The 24775-nt window shown below is 38.2% G+C and overlaps 1 protein-coding gene across 1 annotated transcript in view; it reads left to right on the top strand.

Moving 5' to 3' along the window:
- FGF14 (fibroblast growth factor 14) overlaps positions 1-24775 on the top strand; it is a 655504-nt gene that overhangs the window by 419487 nt on the left and 211242 nt on the right. The window lies entirely within an intron of this gene.

The following is a 24775-nucleotide window of genomic DNA, read 5'->3' as shown; positions in this document are numbered from 1 at the left end:
AGAGAAGGAGTAGAGAACTATTAAAATAGTATTTTTTTCTTAATTTATTCAAAAGATTTAATGACATTTTCAATATTTTAAGTTTTTGAACCATTTTTGTAATTTAAGAAGTTCTCTTAATTAACTGGACAGGTGGACAAAAACCTAACTAGAAATGTCCTCTTTTCTAAGATTTCCATTTGCTTTAGAAAAGCTTCCTGGGTTTCAATGCCAACAACAGGCAGCAGAGGGCCCAGCAAATTTTAACTATCAGGAGACTTGCTGAAACTAAGAACAGTTTTTCACTCCTTTCCTTAAAATTTGTACTTGTAAATGGTGAAATATATATATATATATATATATATATATCTTCTTTGCTATAGGAAAAAATCACTAGGATACATGGATACAATGGTTTTATGATGTTGGTATAATTTATGGAAATCCACAAATAGCAATTTATTCTAATTATAGAAACCTAGCTCGGATAGTTAAAAGCTAGTGTAGAATTTTAGTGTTTATGAGCTTCGAGAATGGGTAATTACAGCTACAGTAGGGAGCATACACCACATGTGAAGACATATGATGAAAATTGTTAAATTGTGTGGAAATGTTGTGGCCTTGTCTCTGCTCAGTTGTGATGAATCCCATTTTTGGAGATTTGTAGCTGGAGGGTCCTAGACATCAGACCTGGGTAGGCCTATAACATAAGTTTGCATCTCTTCACAAGTTCGCATCTTTTATTCGTGAGTTTTTATTTTTTTGTGACTCTTCAGGTCTTCACTTGACCTTAAAAATCAAGTTCTGTTCCCTTTCTAAGTCTTAAAGGTAACTCCCAGTTAGTCTTATCTCTCTGAGAGCTTTATCTTTTCTTAATATATTGTTTCCATTTTATGTCTTCCATATTTTCTCATTTGCAAGATTTCTTATGCATTTATTCATTTATTCATTTATTCTTTCAACAAATATTTATTGAATTTTAGTCTGTTTCAGAATCTGGTAACAGCAATAGACGAAACCTGTGAAACCCCTGCTTAACTTACAGAATTTACATTCTAGTGGACAAAGACTAATTAATAAATGCATAAAGACAAAAATCAACACAAGATATCATACTGAGAAAAGATCTGAGCAAAGAAAACAGGTGAGGTCTAAAGAGTGGGGGTAGTTGCTTTAAATTGTCAGTTTCTTTAGATTCGATGGGCAGAGAATGCCTCTCCAAGGAGATGATATTGCAATAGACACTTGGATGACAGGAAAGCATTGTCCCTATCAAGTACTTCAGGGAGAGAAAAGCAATTTGTGCACAAGCCTCAGGGTGAGCAGCAAGCTTTTCATGGTTGAAGAATGAGAAGCAGGCCACCCTAACCCCGTCTACTGTTTTCCATTTCACCTTGGAAAGAGCAGGTGAGCACAGGGAATGTTTCTCTCATTCATCACACACTGGAGAATGAAGGTCTCATCAAGTGCCCGTGCCTTCCTGCCTCTCTCCTTAACTGCTGCCTCCCACATGTTTCCAGAGGAAGAGGCAACCTTGTTTGGAAGACCTCTCAATCCCCTTTTTAAAAGGCTCCTCTGCACTTTATCCTGTATTTGAAAGCCTGCCTATTTAGGCACCCTGATTACTGAGTTTCTCACTATCCAAGGCAAGGCACAGATGCAACTAGGTATTTACTGCATGGAAGGACCTTAATCAAGATCATCCAAGATAAATCCTCTATTTTGCAGGTTCTAGGTTACATGACAAGGCCATTTTGCCAATCTGAGGAAAAAGAACGAAAGATTCCACATCTCAACCCAGAGCTCTCTGATTCCCTTGTTCTGTCTGGTGTAATATATCCCCCTGCAATTCTATGTTTCTCCCCAACCACATTTTTCTCCCTCTTCTCTTGGATCTAGTGATTCACTTTATGACCCTTCCACTTATACTGTTTCATTTCAAAGTGTGCAATTTCTTGGACCCCATTTCCATTTAATAGGAGCTTTTGGTGGTCCTTGGCTCCACATTCTTTTTTGATAAACTAGATTAAATACAAACAGTACACATATAGAATCCTCTTCACAGGGAGACAATTTCAGATGGATACTGCAGTTATATAAAACAGATTGACACTTGCAGTCTATGAATCAGGAACCAGGAAGACGTTGGAAGATTGTATGTTATCAGTGTATGGTGAGGTTTTCACAAAGTTTTATTACTCGAAATGCAAATCTAACCATGGTTAGTGGTACATTTTAGAGTCCTGCGTTAACCAACTCCTGGGACCTTCCTGGCCTAATTCTAACTTCTCTCAACCTTGCTCAAGGTAGAAGTTGGGCTTCCAGTCATGGATAATGTACAGAAAGGATGTGCTTTAACTCTTGGGAGCATGGAAAGTCAGACAAAAAATAAAGCAGGAAATGGACTAATATTTCAGTCCATTTTGATATTGTTTAGTAAGCTGGCTATAGCTGACTAAAGTCATTTTTAATCATCATTCAAATGAGTGTGTGTAATGGTGCAGTTAATAACTTTAAACCTATCTCCAGAAAGGCCAGATAAACCCTTCTATGAATACTCAGAGAAAAAGAGGCCAAGGTCAGAGCATGTATGAAATACACAGAATTTTACTGGGCAATCATTTCTCCAGCATGAGAAACTATAGCAGAAAAAGTGAGAGGTGGATATAGAATCTGAAAGTCATCAGGCTTTATGCAGTCATGCATTCATCATTGTTTAACCCTGGCTTTACCAAGCTACTCTAATTTTACCATTGTGTATCTTTATGGCAGGCTTGCTCAACCTTGGCATATTGACGTATTGAGCTGGTTAATTCTTTGTGTAGAAAGGGCTGTGCTATGTAATGTACAATGCTTAGCAGCATTCTTGGCCTCTACCAACTAGATGCCAGTAACACTCATCACCCCGAGTTGTGGCAACCAAAATCTATCTCCAGAATCCAGACATTGCCAAGTGTTCCCTGGAGGAAAGTGGGGAGGGGGTGGCAAAATTGTCCCCAGTGGAGAACCATTGCTCTTTGATGAAGGAATTTTGTTTTCTCAAAAAGATAATTTTTATTTATTACTTGTGTCCTATCTAATTGCAGAAAAGGATTTGAAGAAGCTTATAGCTTATAGGGGAAAAAAAACACAGTTTGACACATTTGTTAATTTAAAGACTGAAGATTAAATGAAATATAATGATGAGGGAGAGAGATATACCAGGTATCTAGGCTGAGGATAGAAATTGTATCTAAATGATGTATTTAGCTTTGAGATTCCAAGGGGATAAACATAAAAGGAAAACAAGTAATACAATTCTTATTGACTGATAAAAAAGAAACTAAGTACTGTTTTATATAATTGAAATTTTTTCTATGGCCTGCATTTTGGGGGAAAAACTTGGCACAATAGTATTTTAGTAGTAGTTTTTATTAGGAACTAAGTTAATGTTCTTCCTAATTTTATATTTAATGTTAACCCAAGAGATAAAGGCAGAGGGAATAACTGTAAACATTAATGCCATGAAGATATTCTTCATCAGATGTTCGTCATAATTAATATTGACAGTGCTTGAAAAAGAGAAATCATCCCCGGTAAATGCGCATGACAGCCTCTCTATGCCAGTGTGTGTCTTTGTTGTGTATTAAGCAAATGGCTGAGAGTGGTCTCTGCCTGCAAGGGGGTGGTGCTTTTTATTCACAAGTGGATTTAGTCTCCAAGATCAGACTGTGAAGTTACAGTGGAAGCTGGAGGAATTGACTTGTCACACCACTGATCTCGCACAGTAGCAAATTGCTGTCAGAACCCTGGAAGGATCTGGCCTCAATGGGACCTTGTCTGGAAGCCTGTCTAAAGCCATCGCTGTCTAGGCATGGTTGCAAGTGAAAAGGATGGCCTTCTTGACTTCAGATTTTTTTCCTTTAAGGGAAGGGTGAGTTCATTTTCAAATAATGCATTAGTCTGCTCAGACTGCCATAACAAATTACCACAGACTGAGTGGCTTAAGCCACAACAGAAATTAATTTTCTCACAGTTCTGGAAACTAGAAGCATAAGATCAAGGTGTCAGCAGGGTTGGTTTCTTCTGAGGCTCTCACCTTGGCCTGCCGATGGCTGCCCTCTTGCTGTGTCCTCACGTGTTTTTTCTCTGTATGTACACAACCCTAAGTGTCTTTGTGGGTCCAGATTTCCTCTTATATGGACACCAGTTAGATTGGAATAGGTCCCACCCTAACAGCTTCATTTAATTTAATCACCCTGTCCCCAAATACAGTCACATTCTGAGGGACTGGGGGTAGGACTTCAACATATGAATTTGGAGGAGGGGACAAAACCCAGCCCATAACAAATAGCTTGCGTGTTAATGCCATGTAAGTGAAGAGTTATTCTAATATATTCGTTATCCTCAATTAGTTCCATTAATCCATAAAAGGACATAGATATAAAGAGAGAATTTTATCCACAGAGACAGTGGGTTTCAAATATTCTCAAACATCTTCCAGGGCGGAGGCAGGCTTGGAAGTGCTGTGACAAACTTAAGTGCCATCTTTTTGACAAGAGGAGTTTATGCATATTTCACAGAGACGTGAGTTGTATAAAACACGGTCTTCATTTTGCAGGTGTTTCAGACACCCCCACCTCTATCTCTTTAATCTGATATTTTTGAGCTGATTTGCTCCTATATACTCATTAATTTTTTTGTCCAGGAAAAAAAGCAAACATACATTTGCAGACATATCATGGAGAATAAATTAAGGCTTTGTAGCAGCCAACTGAATCTTGTGCTCTGAGCATGTTCTTTTATTTATTCTATCCTTCATCTATTTTTTCAGCAAATATAATTGGTGATCTACTGCATGTGCTAAGTGTTGGGGAGATGATGATGAACAAGTTACATGATTTGTTTTGCTCCGGAAAACAGGAGAAATAAGAGAACTTCAGAGAGAGAGTGCAGCTAAGCTCCCTGAGGATAGATTTCCAGTGCTCACTTGGCATGGTGGCCCTATACTCTAGATCTTTCGTGTCAGACACTAATTAAAATATTTTATCTCAATCCCCACGAACTGTTGAAATGTCCTGAAAATGCCACCATCCTGCTATCCACAATCGCCAGCCTCTGCTAGTTAGAAGGCTCTACTGGTGACTGGTATCCCTGCCTTGGGCTCTGGAATTCACGGTGACTGTTACTCAATACTGAGCAGGGGGATGAGACATGGACTTTAGTGTCCCTGGAGGCAAGTGGCAGCATTTGTGCATCCCTCTAAACTCAACTCGTCTCAGTACATCACTAACAAATCTACTGTGATGTTGTTCTCAGTCCTTTACCACATGAATGCCCAGAACCTTCATGGGCTGGGCATTAAGAAGAAGTTTTGATCTGGTCTCAGCAGACTACCAACACCCCGACCCTGCAGCACACTTGCTTTCCTCATCTTGGGAGTGGAGGGGGAATTTCTCCAGAATTAAATGCGAGAGTGTATGTTAGAAGCCTGCTCCTGTGCCTAACTCAGCAAATGTTACTTTATGCATAATGTTTGAGATCATGGAAAGAACCTTTCTACCATCACCTTCAGAATGTCCCCCTTCATTGTCCCACCACAAATACATTATTCTTTTGAGATGACACACGATGTTTAAAAACCTCTTATTAAGAATTAACACATCGTCTGAGAAGGTACATTTAATGCATTCTCAGATTAGCTGGTCACAGTAGCTAGATGACAACTTAGAAGCCCTGTGGAGAAAAGAGACAATTTTCTGGACATATAGAACATCAGTGTGCATTCTGTTTTCTGTGTATGTACGTGTTGGGACCAAGAATCACATTCTACCAACAGACCAGTCAGGACCAAGAAGCCGCAGCTGGTCTGTTGGCAGAATGTGAGTGCTTGTTAACCTTGCCTGGCTAGTGAGCACTCAACAGTGGAGACCAGGGGTCCAAGCAGCTGCTGGATATAGCCTTGGAGGGGTAGAAAGGAGGATTCTGGTCTCACATCAGCTTGCTCACATTTGCCTAAGTCTACTCTTAGAAAGTGGTGAGCTTTCCTTTATCATTTCAACTTAGTAAGAAATGTTTTATTAGTATGTATTTTGGGGAATATTTGCCCTTCTTTACTTTTCTTTCTTTCTTTATTTTTTACTTCAATGTGCTGTAAAATCTACGGCTCTAAAATCTCCTTTTGTATCTCTGTGAGCCTAAAACAATTCATGCAAGATGAATATGTCCTCAAAATCTGCTCTACAACATTGTGCCTGTAGATAGCAAGATTGTATTGTACACTTGACAATCAGTTAAGGGGGTAGATCCTGTGTTGTGTTCTTACCACAATAAAATTGAAAAAAAAAAAAAAAAAAGAATAGAAAAAGCTAGAACCGAGTTTGCACTGCAACAGTTTGGACCACTGCACTACCCAGCCAGTGAACAGTCTGCAGCAGGAGGCCGTCCTATTTTCCCAGTCTCCACCAACCATCAACCATCAGAGGGTCTTTACGTGTGGACGCTGGTAGAGTGTGGGGCAGTGTGGACTGTCAGAGAATTTCCATGCACAAGACTGCTGGTTTATTTGAGTTAATGCTTTTAATTTGAAACTCATTTGAATTCTTTTTGTTACTTATTTCTAATAGTACTTTATTGAAGCATACTATACACAGACTAAAATGCAAATAATTTACAGGTACAGCTCAGCAAATTTTGGCAAACGCATCCATCACTGTAACCATTACCCACATCAAGACAAGGAATATTTTCAGCACGCCAGAAAGTTCCCTCTTGATGCTTTCTAAGCAGTTCTTCTACCTCAGAGACAAAGATTTTTCTGATGTCTATAGATATAAGATTCTATTTTTTAAAAGGAATCAAAATTGTGCTCTTTTATGTCTGGCTTCTTAACCACTGGACATAATGTTTTTGAAGTTTTTTTGTTCTTATTGTGTACACCAGTGATTTTTATTTTATTTTAATTTAATTTAATTTATTTTATTTTATTTACTGACAGTTAGTACTAAAGTACATGAGTAGACCAGTTTGTTTTACATTCTCCTATTGACGAACATTTGGATTGTTTTCCTTTTCTTGCATTTTAAAGACCCAGCTGTTATCATGTAACACTGCAGCTTGGAGACTGCTTCCTGATGTTGCAACACCACATTTATTTACCAAATCAAGTCTTTCATCTTGTGGATTATTGACTTATTCAAGATTTACTTCTTTCCGTTGGTGATGAATCAAAAGTTTGAAACAAGCAAGTACTTAAAACGTTTCACATCTTCCCATTAATTTTTGGCTGTTAGAAAACTCATCACTTGAGAATATTAACCATGTTAGATATGAGAGTTTATAGTTTCATGCTCTGCCAACATTTACAGTCCAAAATAAATTGCATAATTAAAATTTGTTTCCTGCTTGGAATCATATTTGATATATACATATGCACATTTATGTGTATAAAAGCTATAATGGTATTTAGAATAATATTTAGTTACTTTAACTGTAAAGAAGATTAGGACAATAATAAATAAAAGATACATTTTGAGTCACAAATTAGATAGATACACTAATATATTAATAACATTAATTCGATCTAATTCAATATATTCACAAACATGTAATAATATTAATTCAATCTAATTTAACAAACATGTATTTACAAAAGACAATGTGAAATCTTGTGCTGGACAATTTTTTTATTTATTGCTGTTAAAGCATTTGTTCCATGAACAATGGGAGGATAAAGGTGGGCAGAGAGTGGGTTCTGACAACAAATATATACAAATTGGCCTGAAAAAAGGTCATTGATAATTTTGGTTAGTTTTAACATATTTGTTTGAACTTGTTTTGAGGGATAAAAATAACTCAACTCAATTTTTAAAATAATAAGAATAAAATATATAAAATATCACTAATTTTACTAATGATAATCCATTCATTTCCATATTATGATTAATTAAGGGAGATGGAGATGGATAGAGTGAAAAATTATGGCTAAAAAAGATTTTTTTTTTTTTTTAAAAAAAGGAAGAAGAAACAGAACTTAAAATAGGATTTTATGGTACCACCATGGCTGGTTAGCTGGTTCCATTTTTCCCTCAGCTTATTATATATTTCACCATACCAAATTTGACTTCAAAATCATTTGATTAGGATTTTCTCTTCTCTCTAAATTTGTCCCCTATGTTAAACACAGAGGCAAAAAATATCTTGGCCTAGAACTTTAGAACTTACTTCTTGCCCCTAGAATTTTCCTAAGTGCTTCTTTTTTAAAAAATTAATTTACTGTAATTAAAAGGGGACAGAGGTAGCAAAAGTGTGTAGAGGCAGCTGATTGACAAATAACTTCATTTTAGAAAACTTTCCCATGGTTTAATTTAACTCAGCCAATAGTTATACGTGGCCCAGGACCCAAAGTTTCCTCAGCACTGTCTCATGATATCTGTGATGACGTTGTCTACTTTGAAATATTTGTGATTTCCTTTTAAAACTTGATGAAATGGACAACACTCCCCTTTTCTGATGGGCTCAACATCAGGGCCAGATTGTGTCCCATTAAAGGGCTTGGTTTTCCATTTGCTGAAAGGAAACTTGCAGAGTAAGGCTGTAGGTCACCACATGAAAGAAATGTGTTTCCACAAAATCTTTGAAAGGATATGCTCGTAATTTAATGAAATGTCTGATCATTTACATGATACCTTAACTTTTGAATTTGATCTTTGAGACCTTTTAGAAAAGGTTCTTATACTTAGGACCCACCCATGCACTTGCCCTCAGAGATTCTTTTTAAAAGTTTCCTGTGACTCTAATAAGCAGCACTATGGAGCTCTACTGGACTCAAATAATAACTCATTTATGATAGGAAATAATGTGAAGAAGACTCAGGGTACAATGGAGCAAGTTCAAGACAGGTCAATAGTGTTCTTTTAGCACATTGCACGGTTGCCAAGGAACGTGAATGTAAACCACTAACTAAATTGCCACTGAAAGACCAAGAGACACAATAGTTGGGAAGAGTTGGAATTGAGACAATGTGAGAGTGGATGTAAGAAAGTAGGAAGCCAAGGACAAGGATGGGCACAGAAGACAATTGTGACAGTGTTCCTGTGAGTTCTAGAGACAAGCAGAAAAAACTTCATAGGTTGGTCAGTGTCATGAAATGTCCTGAAACTAAAGGGACAGAAATAAATGGAGGGTGTATGTTTTGTAATAAAATGTTTAAGGGCAGTCATGTGGAAGAGGAAAAAGTATTTTGTACCAATGGGCAATATATGGTGAGAAATGACTGGACATTTTAGAAAATCAGGCTTTGGACCCAATTCTGGAAAGGGCACACTCAAATTTAAGCTACTTGGAAAGGAGAGGGCCTATCTGTGGGGTCCTAAATCATTGGAGTGTTCTCATGTGGAAATCAGGCAATCTTTTCACAGGTTATTTGAACAAAGTAGGACTAGATGATTGATTATAAGGCTACTTTCTACTGAAATTTTGAGCTGAAGAATAAATGTGAATTTAACATACTAGTCTCTGGAGCTCTATGTGGAAGCAGTTATTTTTATTTTCCTTGACAGACCCAGAGGGTCTAGCATATTGGTTTAACTGTGTGTGTGTGTGTGTGTGTGTGTGTGTGTTAATCTACACTAAATGTGCAAGGAATGTTACAGTGTAAAATAATTTATTTCTTTGAAGAAAATGGAACTGAACTGTTGATACCAACTCATCCAGGAAAGTTGATGCAGAAAACTTTGAAAGTGACTAAGTCTCTCTAAGTTAAAAAGAAAATCACTGAATAATCCTGAGAACCAAGTATCCCAGTGACAGAGATTTATTTTGGTGTTTATCAATAGAGCATTAATACTGGAATAGGAGTACATGAGTGTGCTGTAAACAGAATGAGGTATGTTTACCTAGCAGTCAATGTATGACCATAAAAAAGGTAATATTTTATTGCAGGAAATTAATTTTGCTCTTTCTGACATGAGACCTTGTAAATACTCTCAACCCATGAATTATATTACTCATATCTTTAAAAAGCTCTATTGAAGGTTATCTCAAAGATTGCAAGCTTGATTTTTTAAGGAAAAATATTCTGGTTTTTTTTTTTTTTTGGTTAATTTTTATCAAATGATCTTATTGGAACAGTACTATATGATGTCTCAGAAAACAGAGAAAGCAAGGAACAGATTTTTTTGCTTAAGAATTCTAAATGCAAAGCTTTTGATACCATATAAACAGGTTTTCACATTAAGAGTAGTTATAGGATTATATGAAATTTACAGGAAAAAGCTTTCTGATCAGCTAATGGCTATTCACAACTCACTCCTCAGCTAAGCATAAAAAATATCCCCTTTATGTAAATGTCACCCTCCTCTGTCTGTTCTAAATCAGCATCTCTGTTTAAAAAAAAGAAAGAAGCCAACCTTTTATGAAAATGCAGGCAGCACATGCTCCTTGTGAAAAATCAGGCAAAAAGGGCAAAGAATAAAAAAAAAAAGAAATGAAGAGCTAAAACCCACCATCCACTGATAAACAGTTAATACTTCCTTTCAGTTTTTTATTTATATGTGTGTGTACATGTATATTTAATGGCACGTAACACATGTTTATGCATATATAATATCTCATGTACATTTCAACTCCAATGACCTTGTCTAGCATATTAGGAGAAAAGTGTGGGAAAGGACTGCATGGGAATAGTGAGATGACATGAAAACACCCACTTAAGCGGGTCATATTGCAAACCTGTATTAAAAACATAGTTCTCCATAAAATATTATATACTGTTTATTTGCTCAGCTGGTTCTACAGCTGGTACAAATTTCCTCAATGACATAAGGTAACTGGATGAGGCTCTTTGTCTCCTACCCCACCCCCAGCACAGGTCGGGTGCTCCTGGTGTACAGAACCGCTTGTACCTACCTTTGTATATTAAACAGTGTCATAACTGGGATTTCTCTCATTTGACATACTCTGCCTGGAATCCCCTGGCCCCTTTGTCTACCTGGTGACTACCTCCCATCTTTTAAATCTTAGCTCCAAATGTTCCTGTTTCCATGAGACCTTTCCTGAAGCACATCAGGCAGCACTGACTCCTCTTCCCACGGTTCTCGCATGTGCTGTACACGTGACATCCATATCACGTAGGCTCCCATATGTGTGCAGCTGTCTTCCCCTCTAGATTCTGAGCTGCTTGATGTCTGGATACTAGGTCAAGCATACATATAAGTCTTTATGAAAATTATCTTCTTATGGATATGTTCATCAAGGGAGGCCTAATTTGCAAATATATTAGGTGCAATTGTTTATAGCCAACTCAGGTTATTTAAGAATATTATCTATGTCTGCATAGAAAAAATAATGAGCTGTGCTTCACAAGAAGGAGAAGGAGTAGTTGTGCTCCATGAGCACTCTAGAGAGAGTAGAACAACCACTGCTCTGCAGTGTAGCCAGGGCCTTCTAAGAAGTACAGAAGTGTGAGGGAATCAAGTGTCCTTGCACACAACGTCAGGAGAATGGAGTTCAGGTCTGAGGCTGTGTGTCCATTCAGCTCTGTGACCTCAGCAAATCAATTACCCTCCATGGGTCTGAGTTTACTGATCAGTAAAATAGGGTTATTATATTAGATCACTTCTTATTATAACTTTTAAAGATTGAGAATAAAAATGTAGTAAAAACAAATTAAGATTTCAGGTCAGATCCATAAATGATTAAAATTGAGAGATAAAATATGATTCTAATGCACATAATAGTTACTTTCCCTGTTTACTGATATTGTATATACAAGCAATTTTAGGATGTTTTCATTATAATATTAAAATTTGTGGGCTGGCTGGTTAGCTCCATTGGTTAGAGTGTGATGCTGATGACGCCGTGGTCCAGGGTTCAATCCTTGTGGCCAGCCACACACTCAAAAAAGCAAATTTTATTAGTTTTCAGTAATTTAAATAGATAGAAAATGGTCTTTGATTGTTATGTTAATAAATATGTAGCAAAATATGATTTCATTTTGAGGATGATTATTATTAATGAAGCAGAGAGTTTGCGTTAGGGAGACTTTTTTCCTTTCTCCTTTGCATTTGCCATTACGTGTTATTAAATTGTTAGGAAAACACTGGGCAGCGTCATTGCCACTTCCTTCCACACACAGAGTATCCCACCTCGTGGTCTGAAGACCTCCACAAGCCTCATCCTCGCAGGCCTCTGTTAGTGCTTTGGGAGAAAAAGTAGCTATTTTTAGAGAGTTATTATTTTTTAGATCCTTTGAAAAGTTCTAGAAAGTGAGGTGGACCAAGAGCTGGTGTATTTGACCCGTGGGTGAAGGATTACAGAGATAAGGAGAAGTTTAGACTTGGAGGCTCTTCCTCGCTGGTTCTCACGCTGCCTCGGACCAGCACCGACCGAGGACGTGGCAGGCACCGTGCTGGCCCCTGGCGAGGCGGAGCCCTTGCGGTACAGAGCTCTGTGCTGAAGAAACTGGGAGTGTCCGGGAGCCAAAGAGATGATTCCCAGAGGAGCAGGGAAGCTGGGAGTTGGTGGGCATGAATTACCGAGGGAGGGAAGACCGATCCTTCAAAGGGACCCTAAGGGGCACTTCACAGCTTTTTCTTGTAGAAAGGAAAGCTACAACAGAGGGCTGGGAACTGGGACACCTGCCTTTGAGTTTCTGCTCTGACTCATACAGCAGGGCACCAAGGACCCAAATCCAAACTTTGTAGTGTAAAAATATGCTACATTGTTGTCTCCTATTTGCAGCCAAAAATCCCTGACATAAACTAATCTGAGACTTGTCCTGCCAGAACTAAATCTCTTGAGAGGATCACTAAGCCCATTTCATGGAGGAGTGAACACAAGCCTGTGAGTGTGGCCAGAGCTGCCTTCTCTGTACAGCTGACTGCATTGATTAGGTGTCTCGGGGAAAAAATTCTGTTTGGACAGTTTATCTTTACCTGTTGGGGAGAGATCCATTTACTGATGTGTCTTGGTGCTTGCAAATATTTTATGTACATATAAAATATATATATATAAAAGAAAGCCCAGAAAGTGGCATAACTGCTATTCTTAACTCACAGCCAAAGACTTCTTTTAACCATTGGGTACCCTCATTTCTGGAAGCCAGTTTCAAACCTCTGTAGTGACTCAGAGGACGGTAAAGACAGTAACAATGTGGAAGGGCAGAAAGAGTGAAGTAGTGAGCAAACAGAAATCAGGGAAGTGAGGCTTCTCCCAGGCCCTAAAATTTGTTTATTTAAAAATCTCCATGGTGTTCTGCCTGAAATTATTTTTTTTCTGAAGTTCCTCCTCCGATGTCCACCTAAAACTCTGGGAAATATTTCTTCTTCCTTTAAAAATCTTTTAGTTAAATTGTACCTTTCATTTGTAGTCAGTGTCAAACTAGATGGTTAAGGCAAATTCTTACCTAAGAAACTAAGTCTGAATTTCTAAAAGGAAAGAGCAATTATCAGCTACCCCTACAGCTACATAAAAATGAAAATGGAATGGGAAAAAAAGACTTTCAGAATCTATTTCCTTCATTTGGTGATAGCCTTAGGCCCCAAATCTCATTTTGCAGAGCATCACATGTCTAGCTTTAGTTTTATTTAGCCCAATTCTATGGCCCTAAATCTCATGTTATAAACTCAAGAAATTAAATTGTTCATGGATTTATACGGGTCTCAGAAAATGCATTCTCACAAACCACAGGGGAGCATAATGGCTCTGTTGCCACAATTGCTACGAATTGCTGTACCTTTTTTTCTGAGAGATGCAATAATTAAAGTCATAGAAATTCAGGTAAGCAGCTCGTACCGGAGAGGCCCAGCAAATGATAACACATAATTCTGAGCGGGAAACAAAGCAACCAGGAAGACAGGGGCAGGCAATAGTCAGAGATTCGATCAAATAAACAGCCAGTGTTAAAAAAAATAAAATTATATTGGTAGGAAACAGGCCTGTGGTTTAAAAACTGGCATTCTGGAGCAGTTGTTCCGTCCGTGGCAGCAGGGTTGGTTGGGTGACCGACAAGTGCTAGGCAGGGTTCTGTTTCCATGTGCTTTGGATATAGCACATGGGATGATAGGCTGAATAGTCTCCCGAAGATGCCCACATCCTTATTTCTGAAATGTGTCAACATGTTTATTTATATATCAAAGGGAATTTTGCAGATGTGATTAAGTGAAGGATCTCGAGATGGGATGACTATCCTGGATTATCTGGGTGGGCACAGTGAAATCACTTGGGTCCTTACAAAAAGGAGGCAGGAGATCAGGGTTAGCAGCAGGAGGTAGCACAATGGGAGCAAGAGGTTGGACCATGCAAGAAATGGTTTGTGAGCCACAGAATGCAGGTGGCCTCTAGAAGATAAAAAAGAAAGAAAACGGATTCTTCTCTCAAAGCCTCCGGAAGGCTCTGCTGACATCTTGACTTAAACCCAGTGAGATTGATTTGAGACTTCCTACCTCCAAAACTGTAAGAGAATAAATTTGTGTTTTTTTAAAGCAACAACATTTGTGGTGATTTATTACAGAGCAATAGGAAACTTATACTGTAGGTTACTGAGAAAGAATCAGGGAATAATTTAAGGATCTATTTTTTTTTTTCAATGCTTTAGTACAAAGTAGGAACGAGGCTCAGAAATAAGACTTCAATGTATAATTATAACATTTCCTACATGCATGCACTTTGGAAATGACTTTCATATACATCTTTTAGAAGTAGATTACAAGATCAGAGGCAGAATAATAGCAACTTTGCCAGAACCCTAAGGCGTCTGATACTAAGCTAGACTTCCTGAAACCCTGAATGCCAAGGCAAGGGTTGGTCTGAGAGATTTGAGTGTACAGAACATGACTTAGAAGGAAGTGATCTCTGAGGTGCAGAGTTTTGGGAGGACTCTAGAATACAGTAATTCCTAATGGACTTCCAAGTCATATAATAGAAGTGTAGAATCTATGATACACTGGCTTTTACTTCAATTGTATCTTTTCAATCACTAAACTATTCTACAAATATGATTGAAAAGTATCATGTAAAATGATTTTAAAAACTGAAAGAAATACACCAAAAATTTTAAATGTTTATTAACTTTTTACTTATTTTTATATACCAAGTTTTTTTACTTATTTTTAAGTTAAAAATTACTTAAATTTTAAATTTTTACTTTTTATCAGGTAATTTTTACTTATTTTTATATTCCATTTTTTTTCTCAATGAGCATGTATTAATTTTATAGTTAGAAAATGTGGTACTGTATGTCGTATGCACATTTCTCCCTTGGCTTTCTCTAGAGTTGTAGTTTCTTATTCTTGCTTTAATCACAGATCTGTTTAACATCTGGGTGAAGACTGTGAACGCTGGTGCTATACAAATGCACATGCACACCTTTTTATTTTTTAGCTTAAATTTCAGAGGGAATCACAGATAATCCTAAACCCATCTGTGAAGTTTCTGGTAGTCCTTGACTCCTGTGTGAGTCCATATTCTACACTTGATGCTGTGACAGATAGTGCATTTCAAATAGTTGACTGCTGGGTGTCAGACAATGTGACAGAAAAAGCATGAACTTAAGATCTTGTTCTTTCCACTTCTTAGCAGTGTAACTTTGGCAATTATCTAACATTTCTGGGGTTTAATTATCTCTCCTATTAAATGGAGGTTATGACACCCATTTCACTAAAACTAAAAGCTCTTCAATAACTACTATACAAATATTATTTAGATGTCTTATAAGAGTCATAGTCTTAGTTCACACTTAAAGAATTATGACTGAAATATTTATTCTAATTTATTATTCATTTGCACTTGACTATATCCATAAAAATTTCAGAAGTGAATTTAACTAGTGTGTATTCTCTTATGTTGGTACTAAAATCAGGTTTCTAAAAGTCTCGAATTGGGAGTTTGCAACTCACTTTTCATTGGAAATCATTAATGCTTCATAATGATCTTAGACAAAGTCAGGAACTTATTTGTGTGTTTTGCTATGCACACTGTGTGTGTGTGTGTGTGTGTGTGTGTGCGTGTGGCATGTGTGTCTATGCGTGTATGTATGTGCAGATGCACATGTTTATACAAAGGCACTTCAAAAAGTACATAAAAAGATTCATATTATCTTTCCATTATATTTTTCCATGAGCTTTTTATAAATTAAATGGTGATATATGTCTGTGGGGTAGAGAGTTGAATATCTGTATACAATGCATGATGATCAAATCAGAATAATTAGCATATTAATCATTTCACAACGTAATCATTCCTTCTGATGAGGACATACATTTGATCTCTCTCTTCCAGCCACTTGATAACATGCAGTAAATTAATGTTAATTACAGATGACTAGCTCAACTGAACACCAATAGAACTTATTTTTCTTAATTAGCGGTCTTGTGTCAATTAATCAATTTCTCATTATCCCTCTACCCCTTTCCTGTCTCTAGTAACCACAGCTCTGTTCTCTTTTGAGAGTTCAACTTACTATTACTAATACTTCTCAGCCATAAAAAATTAAAATGAAATTCTACCATTTGCAGCAGCATGAATGAGATTGGCGAAAATTATGTTAAGTGAAATAAGCCAGGCACAGAAAGAGAGATACTGCATGTTCTCACTCATAAGTGAGAGATAGAAATAAATAAATCCACAAACTTTTTGAAGTCTTCTCATATATGTTTAACCCAAATATGCTAAATGCAAAGAACATAATCTCAATCCAGAGCACTTAATTCCTATGAAAGTAGCCATTCTAGAAATCATTGAATAGAAATTAGTTACAATGTAAAATAAAAATAAGATTATATCATATGAACACACAGAGTCTTTGCTTTGAATCTTTTAAATCATTGCTTTATAAATAAACATTTCTCAAACTTTCTTGGAAATTGAGTAACTTATTTTTCTTTTGAGATATACGACAGTGTTAAAAAATTCACTGATCTATCATTAAAATTGTTGGTATTATAACCTCCCACTACTAATTTAGAGTAAAGAAAGAAAAGTCAATATTTACAGCTCTGAAATGAGCGCAATGCACATTTTGGATTCATTTTAATATAGAAGGCTGGAAGCTACTAAGAATATTTTTTCCAACTTATTAGCCAGATTGAAAAAATACACTAGATTTGTGAAGCTAAACCATCTGCTGGTATCAATCTGGTGCTGCTTCTACAGGAAAGAATATTCACAAGTTTCTGGTACCAATAATTTTTACTTTTTCTTTATTGAATCAAAATATTAAGCAACAATGAAATTTCTTCCAGATTTTTAACTAGATAAAAGTCTGTTGCCTAGAAGAAAAAATATATAAACAGAAAAATTAATCAGCAAGACTGTTATAATATTAATGCAATCACTTAGTTCTTGAAATTTTAATTTAAAATGCTTTAATATCCATTTAGATTTATCCTTTGAATTTAAGATCATGACCAACAATAAATACTATCACAGAAAAAATAAAATATGATTTTGAATGTGAACTGTATTGAGGATAGACATTCAACCTTAATTAACAAGTTGAAAATTTATCCCAAGTGCATGTTAACTTTATTTTTCTACATTCTTGCAGATGAGTAAAAAGTGGAAGGGTATATCATTATGACTACATTTCCAGAAGCATCTCATACATTTTCTAATAGAATTCATTTATCCAGAACAGTATGAAAACAAATGCCAATGCATTCTTTTTAACCCTACTCAAGCTCACCACAAATTAGTTTATAATGATTAAATTGTGGGAAAATAACATTGGGCCTTTATGTTTTATTCCTAATTTAGGAGATGTTTAAAATTTCCAAAAGTGATTGATTCACAAAGAAAACCATTTGACAAAATGGATTGAGTCATCACTCACTGCATTAAAATAGTCAAATTTGTAAGTATTTGCATATTTACAGAATATTTACAGAATATTTATTTCCACCCATGTACTCCTTCAATTCAGAGCCTCTGGGAGATGAAGAAATTAAAATGACAACAAAAAGCATGTTTAGAGCACAGGTGCTCTGAAGCACGAAAAGCTTTTTTCACCAAAAGTTATATCATGTGTAAGCAAAATAGAATATAACAGGATTACTGAGGGCACAACTGCCATTTATAGACTTATATAGTGCCATTATACCATATTTCTGTGGTTCTAAGATGCAAATACTTTTCATTTATGAACATGTCTAAAATTGGTATGCATATCATAATCTATGGAATGACACAGTTTAATAAGTTTTTTTCTCTCTCCTTATAGTACCTACGAAAACGGCGGTTTTAAAATTAATGGTTTCATAGATTTGATGAATTTGGGAAAGGTGAAATGGTGGTTGTGGCAATGGTAGATATGAAAGAATAATAGGCAGACTGACTTGGTGAAAAATAACAAATGATACAATTTAATATAGACATCAATGTACAAAATATGTTCTTTGATTTTTCTGTTTGTTGATTCGAAGGAGAAATAAAGACAAAAACCATTCACCGTTTTTTAGTAAGACGTACAAAAACTTATCTATTGGGAACTCAAACAAGTTATGCAACAAAATCACCTAGAACATCATAAAAATTCAGAAGGCAAAGGGGAAAAAACTCCATTAACAATGAAATCAGTATCAATAAGGCTGTTTCTTGTTTACAAACTCTCCTCCCTAAGATCTCATTTACTTTTATATTTATAAATAATTCTAAAAAATATGCTCATCTGCTTTTAAATTCTGAGATGAATTCGATGTAGCTAATTTGAAAAGTGGCATATTGTGAATTTGTCAAGTGGCAACTTGAAAGCAAGAGGCAAAACAGAGTGTGTGGGTGGGAGTAGGGAATGAATTCCATTTATTAGTAGTAAAGTCCTTTCTGATTCAAGAAGAATCAGTCTTACATCCTTCAGTAAGCCCTGAGGGTATCAGTGGTAGAATTCAAACTACAAGTCATGTTAGGTTTAGCCTAAGCCATCAAGATCTCTGTATATTCTACTTATGAGACTGAGATTGTGTGTAATTCAGACAGAATTTTAGATGTGTTGTGCTTAAAGAGATCAAGCACCATGGGGTAATTCATCCTTGACGGATTGTGCTAAGCAAGATTTTCTGTTCCTCTTATTTGGTATTAACTGTCTGTCTGTTTATGTATCCAACTTCTTAATTCTTCCAATAAACAAATATTTATTGAGCACCTATTCTTCTTGGGCCACTTTAAGATCTGAATATGTGGCAGTAAACAAATGATGCAAAATCTGCACCCTTATAGGCTTGTATTTTAAAAGTAGATGACAGCCCAAATAAATAAGAAAAATATACAGAATTTTTTAAAAAACTTAAGTGCTAAGTAGAACCATAGAGCAGGGGAACAAGAAGGGACTGACTGTGTTTATGGGCTACAATTTTAAATAGAATTGTAAGCAAATATGTGAGCAAAATTTGAGGAGATGAGAGTCAGAGGGAATACCAAGATGAAATCCTGCCACAGGAGCATGTCAGGTGTCTAAGAGACAGCAAGTGGTAAGTGAAGGAAAGGAAATAGAGATGATGTCAGAGCACAAATGAAGGCAGAGATAGAGCACAAATCATATGGGACACTGCAGTCTACTGTGAAGACCTTTGCTTCTGTTGAGGTGTAGGATTTTGAGCAGGGGTGTGATACAATCTGATTTTTACCTTCAATGCTCTAGCAACAGTGTTGAGTGCATACCAAGAAGAGAAAGAGAGGATCCCAAGAGGCCAGTTAGGCTACTATTGTATAAAGTTGAGAAGATGGTGGTGGGAAGCAGTGGAAAGTGATCATATTTTGGATATACTTTGAAGATAGAGTTGCACCGTTATATATGGGGTGTTAAAGAAATGAAACTAGTATGATGCCAAAGTTTTTGACCTGATGAATGAGAAGAATGGACTTCCCATGTTAGAGACAAGAGAAGATGGGACAAACAAGTTTAAGAAGGAAGAATAGTAGTTCAGTCTTGGCCATATTAAGTATGAAACACCTATTAGACACCTTTGTAGAATTATCAATCTAGCTATCTCTTTAACAAGTGTTAATATAGGCATTATGAAAGTGTTTGGAAAGGCACTAGATTCAGCATTAATTTGGGGTGGGGGGTGAAGCAGGTAGTGAGAAGTTTTCCCAGAGAAGATATCTATGCTGAGACCTAAACCAGACTATGAGCCCCACGAGGGCAGAGCCAAAAGCCTCTCTTTTATTTATTTTTAATTAAAAAATCTGTTGGCTCACCTACTACAGTATTGGCATGTACATAGTAGTACTCAGTAAAGACTTAATCACTGAATAAATGAAAACCTAAGTCACGAAGAATTAAGTAATTACCAATAACTACTATTTATTGAATTTCCATTATGTGTCAAGCACTGCATTAAGTGTTTACATACATGTTCTCATTTAATTCTAATAACCTTATTGCATTATTATGACAATTTTACAGAAAAGAAAACTGAGTTTTAAAAAATTGCTCAAAGATGCACAGTCACGTCTCTATTTGCCTTACTCCAATTGTGGTTTTAACCACTATTTTATATTATCAAGAGGAGTGTTAGGACAGGGCAATAAAAATGTTCCAGGCCAAGGGAGCATCACATGCAAAATCAGGCCAAAGGGACCATTGCATCTTCAGGAAGATCTCCTGAAGATCTTAAGCACAGTGAAGTAGTGGACTGATGACCTTCCAATCAACTGATTTTGGTATGGTACTTCATAGTTTTATAAGTATTTTCTCATAGGCGTTCATAATAATCTCTGAGATGTAGGAAAATATTTTTATTATCAATATTCAATGGGTAGGGAAATAGGTTTACAAGGCTAAGTTCACAAATCTGGTCAATAATGACTAAGGTTTGAACTTAGACTTCTTTTACTAAAACTTAAAATAATTGTTACATTTCTGATTAAAATCTTGTCATGTATCCATTAAAGATGTGAAGAAATATACATAGGCATATGTGTATTTTGATATTGAAAAAAAAAACAAAAAAAGGAAAAGAATTTACAAGATAGATATAAGTGATCTAGATGATGATGATAACAGCTGTCATTTGCCAGACACTGTACTAGGATTGTCACATTCATTTGCTAAATTTAATCTCACAACAGTTGAAAAAGGAAAATCTGTCATCATCTCAATTTTATGGATGAGGAAATTAAGTCTGAGAGAAACTAAGTCAACTTCCTGGAGGTCGTGGCACAGCCTGGAAGTTGCAGAGTGAAGAAATGAACCAAGAGTGTCTGAAATCAGAGTTCAGACTCCTAACAGCGTGGTCAGGAGCCACACTTTCTGTTCCTGGGCAAAACTTCATTGTTTTGTGTTTATAAGGTCAAAGGTGAAATTAACTCCGAGGAGGTTCTGATGAGTGAGGGATTATTTTATAAATTATAGTAACGTTTAGATGTGGGTTCATCAACCTTGAGTCTGTTTTCACCCTAGCTTTGTACACTCTTTTATCACAGCTTAAGACAGCAGATGGCTCTCTTGCGTTTTATTTCACTTACCTCTGTCTGTAAACAGCTAAACAGCGTTGTGGGTAGGTAAGAGGAAAATGCAGGGATTAAGCTAAAAGACCTTGATTGTCCCAATGCTGCCCTCCTCTCCAAGCTCCCTTAAAATAGGAAGCTACATAGAATAAAAACGACCGCTTGAAGTTCCTGAAATTCACAATCTGAATAGGCACCCAGAGACCGGGGAGTCCGCTCACCCAGAGACCCAGGAATCCGCTCTCCCAGGGAGAGACCCCCGGGAGTCCGCTCACCCGGAGACCCAGGAATCCGCTCTCCCAGGGAGAGACCCGGGAGTCCGCTCACCCGGAGACCCGGGAGTCCGCTCTCCCAGGCGCTGCGCCAGGGGTCGGAAGGCATGGAGAAAGCAAGCAGATCATTTCTCGGTTACCGAAAAGCTGAAAGGCGTTGTGCTCCAAGGTGTGTTATTAATGTCAGTGGAAGCTGTGAGGATTCATTTGTTTTCCAACGGCGAATTAAAAAAAAATAAATAAATAAATAAAAATGGAAAACTGCTTTGAAGAGAGGAGAGAATCCGAGACCCTCCCATGCAGCGCCCTTCCAGGGGAACTCGCCACCGTTTGGGGAGCCGTGGCCGGGGCAGGATCCCTGTCCGCGGTGCTGAATTCCGGAGGCTGTGAATCTATGAATGAAGAGGTTTGAGGGAGCCCAAAACCGACCTCTCTAATTTCCCAGTCTAAGGATTTGGGGGAAAGGCTGTAGTGTAAGAAAATGCCTGGAAAGGGAATGCTTAACATAGCTATAATAACAGGATCAATATCACTCTTTTTAAGTGAATATAGTTGGTATATACATCAAAAGGTATATATATATATAAAAAAAACTTTAAAAACAAACAAGGTATATGGGTTGAGGGAGTTGTACTAAATTTAAGAGGTTACTATACTTAACATTTTACTTATTTTGCAAAACTCACTACAAGAAGCTTTACATAAATCCGGTTGCTTTAATCATAATGTCATTTGGAAAATTCAATCTAGAATTCCTGAAATGTTCAAACGACCTCACTTTAAAAATGGAAGCCAGGAGTAGTGACTCTTAATGTTCAGAGGGACTTACTTCAGTGAGTTAAAAGAAATAGACACACTTTAATAGCCATTTTATTAAGTATATCTGTCTCTCTATAGATGCCCTTCTCTTTCTAAGCAGAAGCATGACAGCGTAACATAAATACACACTCAGTAAAAATTGAAAAAGAAAGACACGTGAAACAGAAAATGAACTGGTAAAGGCAGAGCAAAATAATTAGCATGTCCATTTTTCTCACGTTTACTATCTTATGGGTGACTATGGATTGCAAACTTCGGGCAAAATAACTCCAGCCTATTCCTCTTAATAACTGTGGTCTTTTGTAGATGTAACATAGCAAGGTGGAGAAAATAAACTTGCAGTGTATGCTCTTTAATATTAAATATGATATACATCATCCTAAAAACAATTATTTCCACACTGGCCCCAAATCTACACACTCCCATTAGGTTAAACTCTTCCCCCAAGGAAACTTGTTAGTAAACGGGGAGTAAACATAATGAATAGCAGCCGAGCAGTAATCGCTTACAGGGAGAGGCTGTGGATAAATTATGTGGAGCAGAAGGTGCCCAGCCTCCCTGTAATCGGCGCTTGGTTGTATTCTCCCACTTGCCTGGGGCGAGTCTTTGTAGTACTTTCCTGCCTATTCCTGAGACAAGAGAAAGTATGTTTTGGTTCAGAACTGCTCCCAGGGCTGCCTGCATAGTGTGCCTCCCTCTTTCCAGCTCTAAAGCAGTCACTTTAGAGAAGATTTGTACAAGTCTCTTGGTTACCAAATGAGTCTTCTTTCCCCAGTCCTTCACGTGGGATTGGGAAAAGTCTAGTTTTTGCATTTCTTCCTTATCTCCCTGTGATGACAGGCAGAACAGCATAAAGGGAAGGGGGGAAGTAAGGAGCCCGGAGAAAGAACTGCGCTTGGTTCTGTCACTCGGGGTGTACCCTAGAAAACACAGATCTGTATTCACCCAAGCATGAAGTGTTTTTCTCCCAGTCTCTTTTTCTGGGGTGTCCTCCACTCTTTCTTCCTCTTGGGCCTTCGTATTTTCAGTTATCCAAGACAGAACACTGTCTGGACACAGACAGGAAATCAAGGGGAGGAGGCAGCAGCTGTTGTATTTGAATTTCAGACCCAGTTCATAAGGCTGTGCTCCCTGACAGAGCAGCTCAAGTCGCAGTGTCCTCCGTCTGGCTGCTCTCTGCTGTCACTGGAATGCTGTGACAGTCCCCGTGCCTTAATATTTCTGCCCTGACTTCTTCAGTGTTCTCCTGGGCGTCTGTCCTATCCAGTAGCTGTTTGGAAGAGCCACAGCCGCTGTCATCTCCTCCAAGTGCTGTGGGGCAGACTTGGGAGTGGGGTCTTTCCACACCACATCATCACATCTTCTCTCCTTCCCGCCTTCTACCCTTTTTGTTCCGTGTCGCCGTTTCAAAATGACAAACCTACCCTCCCTGGCAGCGGAGGGGAGAGTCCAGTAAGTTTGGGTAGACTCCTCCTCGGGACACGCTGTCCCCGCTCACGGCCCCGCCTCCTCTCTCCTCCCGGGGTGGTGGGGGTGGGGGTCGGTGCTGGAGGGATTAGCGGGGAGGGCGGACACCACCTCGGCTCCAACCGCAGCTGGGAGTTTCTGTGGACCCGGAGCCACGTTACCACCGAGAAGCCCCGGCCCAGCCGCGGAAGCCTCGGGAACCAGCGCGTTTCATCTGCGAGAAAGCGCACCCACATTCCTCCCATTGCACCTGCCTTCGCTCAGCCTCCTGCACTCCAGCCCCTGCGATTCATTTCAGCTTTCCTTTTTATCATTTTAAAATCATTATTACATATACTTTTTTTTTTCCTGAAGCGATACATCAGAGGGGGACACATAGGGAGTGGGGGTGTCGTGGGGTGGGAACAGAGCGCTTTGATTAGAGATCTCAGGAGAGAAGATTGCTCTCTCCAGATGCTGATTTCCAAATCACTTGACAATCACCGGCAGAAGCCGACAGCGGGCGGCGGCGGCGGCGGCGGCACCGGCCCGGGGGCAGCTGGAGCCCGAGAGGGCTCGGCAACGCGCGGTGACCGGCAGCGTCCGCAGAGGCGGTCCCGCTCTCGACTAGGACGTGGCCGGGCGGCGGCGGCCACGACCTCCGGCTCCCGAGACTCGCCCCGCTGCGCCCCGGGCGCATCTGCTCGCCTGGCCCCGCGCTCCACGGAGAGGACGATGGGTCCTGGTGGGGACTGAGCGCCCTGACTCCTCTCCCCAACCCCGTCGGACTCTTCCCCAAGGGCAAGCCGCGGTCCGCGCCGCCCCTTTCCTCTCCCGTG

The sequence above is a fragment of the Galeopterus variegatus genome, unplaced genomic scaffold (assembly GCF_000696425.1).
Source record: "Galeopterus variegatus unplaced genomic scaffold, G_variegatus-3.0.2 Scaffold8, whole genome shotgun sequence".
Classification (NCBI taxonomy): Eukaryota; Metazoa; Chordata; class Mammalia; order Dermoptera; family Cynocephalidae; genus Galeopterus; species Galeopterus variegatus.
This window is presented reverse-complemented; position numbering and strand designations above follow the sequence as displayed.